Below are 6,443 nucleotides of genomic sequence, written 5' to 3'. Positions count from 1 at the left end.
GCTGCTCCCCCCGCCCCACCTCATGGCTTGCTGTCACAGACCGGAAGATGAAAAATTTTTCGTACATTACCTTTGATAATCACTTCCGCAAAGACTGCTTCTGGTGAAATCTGTCATGACAGAGGCTACCATCACCTACAGCACTCTTCCTGCAGATAGCCAGGTGTTGGTGACCTGTTCCTTAAATTAACTTATTGTATGTCCATGTTTGCCACTGGCAACCAGGCTTCCTCCCCACCTTCAGCTGGGCATGTGTAACTGGTGGTGTTGCTCTGCATGGAAGCTGATGGCCAGTAGGGGAGCAGGATCATCTTTGTCCTGGTCCTTGAATTCAGTGGAAGAACAAATCCAAATCACAGAAGGACCCACTCAGCCCTGTGACATCCCGGAGGCTCACTCTGATGTAAAACTTCCACCCTGGAGTTCAGGCTTGCTCTGGGTGGACATGAGAAATCCCACACAACTCTGAGCAGAGGAGATTTGGCCCAGTGCCCCAGGGCCTTAGGGCAGAAGCTTCTCTCCTTCCCTTTCCCTGCTTTTGTGCAGCACGCTGTACTCTGGCCTGCGGTACATCTGTGTTCAGGAAGTGGTGTGGGACCCTCTGGGATAAAATGTTCTGCGGCCATTTAGATCTGGCTGATTTTAGGGCAGATAATATGTTTGAAAAACAGTTTCTTTAATAAATTAGATGCATTTAGCATTCCTGACTGTCATATACATGTTAGAAGACACAAAGGACTAATTCTGGTGCCTGACAGACACTCCTGAGGTTGATGTCCTTGTAATGGTCATGGAGTGGTACCCGGTAATTGTGAATAATAGGATCGGGTTACAGATTCTCTCCTACTTCGTACTTTGTGAATAAGTCTTCACCCATTGCTTTACTCTTCCTCAAAAAGTGATTTAATTTCTTCCATTACTACTGCTAAAGATTTGTTCACATGGACACTGGCAGAGAGTTTTACTCTCTTTAAATCTTTGCAAATCCCTGCAAATCTTTGCCTTTTGTTAAATGAAAATCAGAGCTAAGTTAGAGTCAAGTCAGGATTTGATCTAAATTCTCAGCTCAGGTCTCTGGAGCCAAATGCAAGCAATTCTAACTAGAGAAAATTTCTGCAGTATGCTTTTAATTCGGAAGCTCAAGGGTAATATATGAAGGTTCAAGCAATGATAAAGCTAGGAGAGATACACCTGACTCCTGAGCTTTGCCAATGAAGTTATGACCCAGGTTCCAACCTACTGAGGTTCCAGGTAGCACCACCTTTCCCATCCCTGACAGAAACTTACAGGAAATGCTGAAATACAGAGGAGCCTTCTCCTGGGACGGGACCTTTATTGCTCCCTGAGTAAGCCGTGAGAGAGACTGATAGCAAAAAGAGCTGCTGCTGGCTGAAGCAAAATTAAGGAAGGAAGAGAATCATGTGTAACGTACCCCCACCGCCACCTTTGGGAGAGCTTTACTGACAGCATACCAAGGACTAAGTCTCTACAAAGACTACCACTGGCTGGGAAGGCCAGTAAAGGTGCAGGGGAATGTAAGCATTTGAGCAAAGGTTTAACTTTACGTAGAAATGAGCTTTAAAACAAATCAGGATCGCTGGGCTTCATAAAACATGTTGGCTTTCTTCAAAATGTAAACATTTTGCCAGGAAAATTATATATATATTTACATATATATATATATAAAACCAAGAGAGCTGTTTTGGAGCAACTTACTTCTTCTCTCCCTTCTCTGGGACTTTATCAGTTACACTGATGCAGAAAAGACGATTATGCTTCAGTTTCCCTCCTGGAGTGAGAGTAGCTACCCGTGTAGCTTGGTTGACATAAGCTATGACAATTGGAGCAAGTTCCACTGCCCAGCAAATAGGTCGTCTTCTTTCTCCTGTCCTTATAGCCTCAAATCTGGAGTTACCTCTTCTCCTTTTCTGTTTCCCAATAATGTTGGAACTGCTAGAACACACCACTCCCCTTGTTTCAGAAGGGTCCAGCCCAGGATACAGTTTGGAGTACAATTGGCAGCAGTAGGAAGTTTGATGAGGATTTTTATTTTTATTTTATTTTTTTCAGATAGTTGAGTGTATTTGATTATGAGCCAGCAGAGCCTGGGGCACTCAGTGTTTGTTCACAAGCTGAGAGACACAAAGTCTGTCTCAGGGCTGAGCATGAGGGATGCTCACCTTGTACTCCCACGCCAACAGACGCCTTCATTGCCTTTCTTCCTCTTTATTCTTTCCGTCTTTGCCTCCCTCCTCTGTCATGCTTTTGTACCTCACAAAGACACTGTGACTGCAACTAGAAGTGTTTCTTACAAATACTACAGTTGGTTGCAGTTAACCACCTGGGACAAGCAGCCTGTTTCCACAACACGCTTCCTATAACTGTAGCTATTTTGAGTCACACACGTGTTTCCTTTTTCCATCGTCACTTATTTCTCTCCCTCCTTCATTTTGATTTTGACTGTCTTTCATCCACACGCTCCTCTCAGATCTCCCTTCTTTCTTTTTCTAATCTGACTGCCCATGGACCCTCTCTATGCCCCTCTCTCTGTCCTCCTCTCAAGCAGAGGCTGCTCTCCAGCATGTGTCTTAGCTCCTTTCTGGAACATGGCTCCTCCTGCCCCCAGGCCACATTCTTTCTGTATATCTTACCCCCATGACTACTATCCCAGCGATAAACTTTTTCTCATACCTCACTTCCAACTTGTTTTGTCTAGGATAGGGTTAATTTTCTGCATAGTAGCTCATATCATGCTATGCTTTGGATTTGCAATGAAAACAGTGTAGATAACACAATGCTGTTTTTGCTGTTTTTGTTGTTTCTGGACAGTGCTTACACAGAGTCAGGGTCTTTTCTGTTTCTGAAACTGTCCTGCCACTGAGGAAGCTGGGGTGCACAAGAAACTGATAGGGGACACAACCAGGACAGTTGACCCCAGCTGACAGAAGGGATATTTCAAACCATATGACATTGTGCTCAGCAGTAAAATCTTGAGGGGGGTGAAGAGTTTGCCAGAGCTGCTGTTGCTCGGGAATTGGCTGGGCATTGTTTGGCTGGTGGTAACCAATTGTGTTTCACATCACTTTTTTTCCTTACTTGGTTTTGTTTTCTTTTGCTTCCTTTATTTTATATTTTTTATTTAACTTATTGAACTGTCTCAACTGTGTTCATCTTGGCCCAGAACTTTTCTAACTTCTGCCCTTTGGATTCTCCTCCTCCACCCTGCTAGAGGAAGCAGTGAGTGAGCAGCTGTGTGGTGCTTAGCTGCCTGCCAGGGTTAACCCACAACAGACTTGCCATCTCCTTGACTGTAAACAACCTGGAAATTCCTTATGGATATTTTTATTCCTTTAAAACTACAGCCAGTGGCATACCGAGTTCCAAAGAGAAACGGGCTTGCCCATCCCTTGATCTGTACATCAATATTCTCTACCCTGCGATCTTCAGTGCTTGTCCTTTCTAGCTCCAAGCAACTCAGAAAGCACCATTTCTGCTGCTTCCCAGAGGAGACTGATTCACAGCAAGGATTTTGCCTGTGATGTACGATGTGTATTTTTCTTTGCCTTGTTTAATCACTTAACTCTTACTATGCTTATCACTATCACCCAAAACAATTTCCATGTTAGCAACCTGCTAGTGTGTTGTATCCGTTTATTCACCATGAAATAGCGGTGGTGTTTACATTGAAGAAGCTTGTTGTGTCTCACTGGCAGTTTTCCACTTCTGCTTGTGGATGATGAGCAGTTGCCCACAGCAATGTAAAATATTCTCTCAATAAAATGCATTGTGATTCTTTCTGCAGGGGCTGTTACAGTCTATCCACACAAATTATATTCTGTTGTCTCCTGCTGCTTCTTATTCTTTGCTTCAATATCTGGCCTATATTCTCATGACTCTGGGTCATGTCCTCAGGGCTGGAGAAGAAAGCCTCCACACTCCTGCACTTTTCTTTCCCCTTCTTTGAATAGAGAAGGGGAAAAATGACTTTCTCTGTGCTATTTTTAAGGTTCTGTGATAGGTTTAAATCCCCCTTCCCATCAGCATCACTCTCTATTAGGTGTGTAGACAGGCCGCAGTCACTCATGGTGTACAGGTTTCAGCCGGAGATGGAACTCGTGTGCTCCCTCCGTCATTCTGCTGCCTCCCCTGCTGGCACGGGGCTGATCCCTCCCACAGGCCTGTGCCACGCTGTAATGTTCTGACCACCAGCGTGCCAGAGGGGACTCAGCTCAGCTCAGCGGCAGGGCAGACACTTCCCTGTGCAGGTATGTTAAGGAGTTAAGCCCAGATCTGACACACGTGCAATAAGCTCAATCAATAGGAGCCTAAGTGGCAAATGCAGTTGGCTGAAATGCCACTTCAGGCCCTGTGACACATGTTTTGTGCTGGCTGGCTCAAGGCCCTCAAGGCCTCTCTCCAGCTGACCTCAAGATCTGATGCTCTGTGTGTCTGGCCTCCTGCCCACTGGGACACAGCTACCTAATGAGGTACCTAATCACTTTTCCAGGATCACTGAGCATAGGGAGGCATGGACCAGTGACGGTCAACACACATGCCCATGGCCTGGACTGCAGGCCTATGGGATGGCTGTGGACGATTTCCTGTCTTGGTAACAACCAACACTGTGTTCCTGCCCTTCCAGGTGTGCTGGGAGGAGGACTGTGAGCAGCAGTTATCTTTGAGTGGCGTATGCCTGAATGTGCAGGAGTTATTTAGTAGAACAGCAGGGTTGTAAGCAGCATGGGTTCATGTGTGCCAGAGGGAGGACACCTTCTGAAGCCTTTGCAGTTCCTCTGTGGCCAATGTGCAGCTGCCTGGAGCTTTGTCACCAGTGCGGCCAACATCTGGGTTCAGATGGGAGGTTTCCCAGAGTGGACAGTAAATATACAAAATCCAAAAGAAATGTATACTTGGGGACTCAGGCTGTTTTTGTCTTGCCACTTGTAGAGCACTTTATGACAGCTACCCGATGTTGAGCTGGATGGCCATGGAAGTTTTTCTGCTGTTGGATTTGAATTTAATTCTCTTCTGGGTATGACAGTGATGAATTAAACACATTCTTTAGCATTTTCACACCCCAGCTGTTTCAAAGCTCTCAGTAAGGTAGGGCCTCCTGTTATGTGGTTGTCTGGTCAGCTGCTTTGGGGGAGTTAGGACTGAAAGAGCCGCAGGCTGTAGTCGTAGTTGGGGTTTGTGGTGTGATTTTATCTCAGCATTGTTGTGATTACGTTTTAAAGGTAAACTTTCGCTACCATTGAGTTGACAGTATAACACGAGGGGAACTTGCCCCTACAGAAACAGCCCCTGAAGCTGTGATGCATTCCTGTAGATAAGAGAGAACTGAAATGGCATGCTGAAAACTGCAAAGACAGGTCTAACGGCACAGCCCAGGCCTGGACTTCCAGAAGCACTGAAGTGGCTTAGGACACCCATGCTGCTGTCTGCTACCAGCTTACATGAAGCACTTTTGAATTTTTTTTTTATTATTTTTTTTTTTTTCCAGTGTTTCTGAGCCAGGCTTTGGTTTGCAGCTCCTACTAGTGGTTAACTGATGATACACTTAGACAGCTCAGGCCTTGACAGATTTGGAGGAATAAAATCAATTAAATATATTTTAAACATGTAACTAAATTTCCTCTTTTTTTTTGTGCATGTCATGTTCAGTATCACAGAGGTTACTGTACTGGGAACAAAATGCTCTGTCCATGCATGCAAAAGCTAAAAGAAGCACAGAATAATGATACTGTGCTCCACCACACTCAAAGCATGGTCCTGCTGCACCCCTCTTATGGATGCCAGGACAAAGCTAAGGAAAGCTGGACACACTGCAGCCCTGTGCCACACTTTCAGCAAGCGACCAGTGGAGGGGTTTGGTCCCGTTTGGTAGGAGATGATCCAAGAGCTGACATGGGCAATGTGTTAAGTGTAAAACCCCTCCTGCGCGGCCTGGGCTTCCTGGAGGAGCCAAGCCCCCTGCTGCAAGACAGGGGAGCTGCGAGGGCGTGCACAAGAGCGAGACAAAGCCCCTGCCCCAGAGCCAGCCCGGGCTGAAAACCCTCGGGCAGCCCCTGTCCGCTGCCCGCCCCGCCGCCACGGGGCCGCACGGGGGCGCCGCCGCACCGCGCTGCCACACGGCCCGGCCCGGCCCGGCCCCGCCGCTTGAGGGGAGCCGCGGCCCGGCTGCTCCCGGCACCGCGCCTCAGGGAGCCGCCCGCGGGTGCCCGGCTCGACCCCGCGGACACACAGCGTTAGTTTGTAAAGATTTGGGGTTTTCTCATTTTTAACGTTTCTGACACCTGCACGGGCGAGGCGTGCAGACCAGAGCAGGGCTCCATGTTTTCGCTGTCACGGCGGAGGGGGAGGTTCTGTCTTCTGAGCGGGCATTTCGCAATTGTCAGGCTGCACCCGGTAATTTGATGGGTAAGAACAAGCCGTGAAAACAA

Source organism: Oxyura jamaicensis, chromosome 7, assembly GCF_011077185.1.
Source record: "Oxyura jamaicensis isolate SHBP4307 breed ruddy duck chromosome 7, BPBGC_Ojam_1.0, whole genome shotgun sequence".
Taxonomy (NCBI): Eukaryota; Metazoa; Chordata; class Aves; order Anseriformes; family Anatidae; genus Oxyura; species Oxyura jamaicensis.
Note: the sequence above shows the minus strand (reverse complement) of the source record.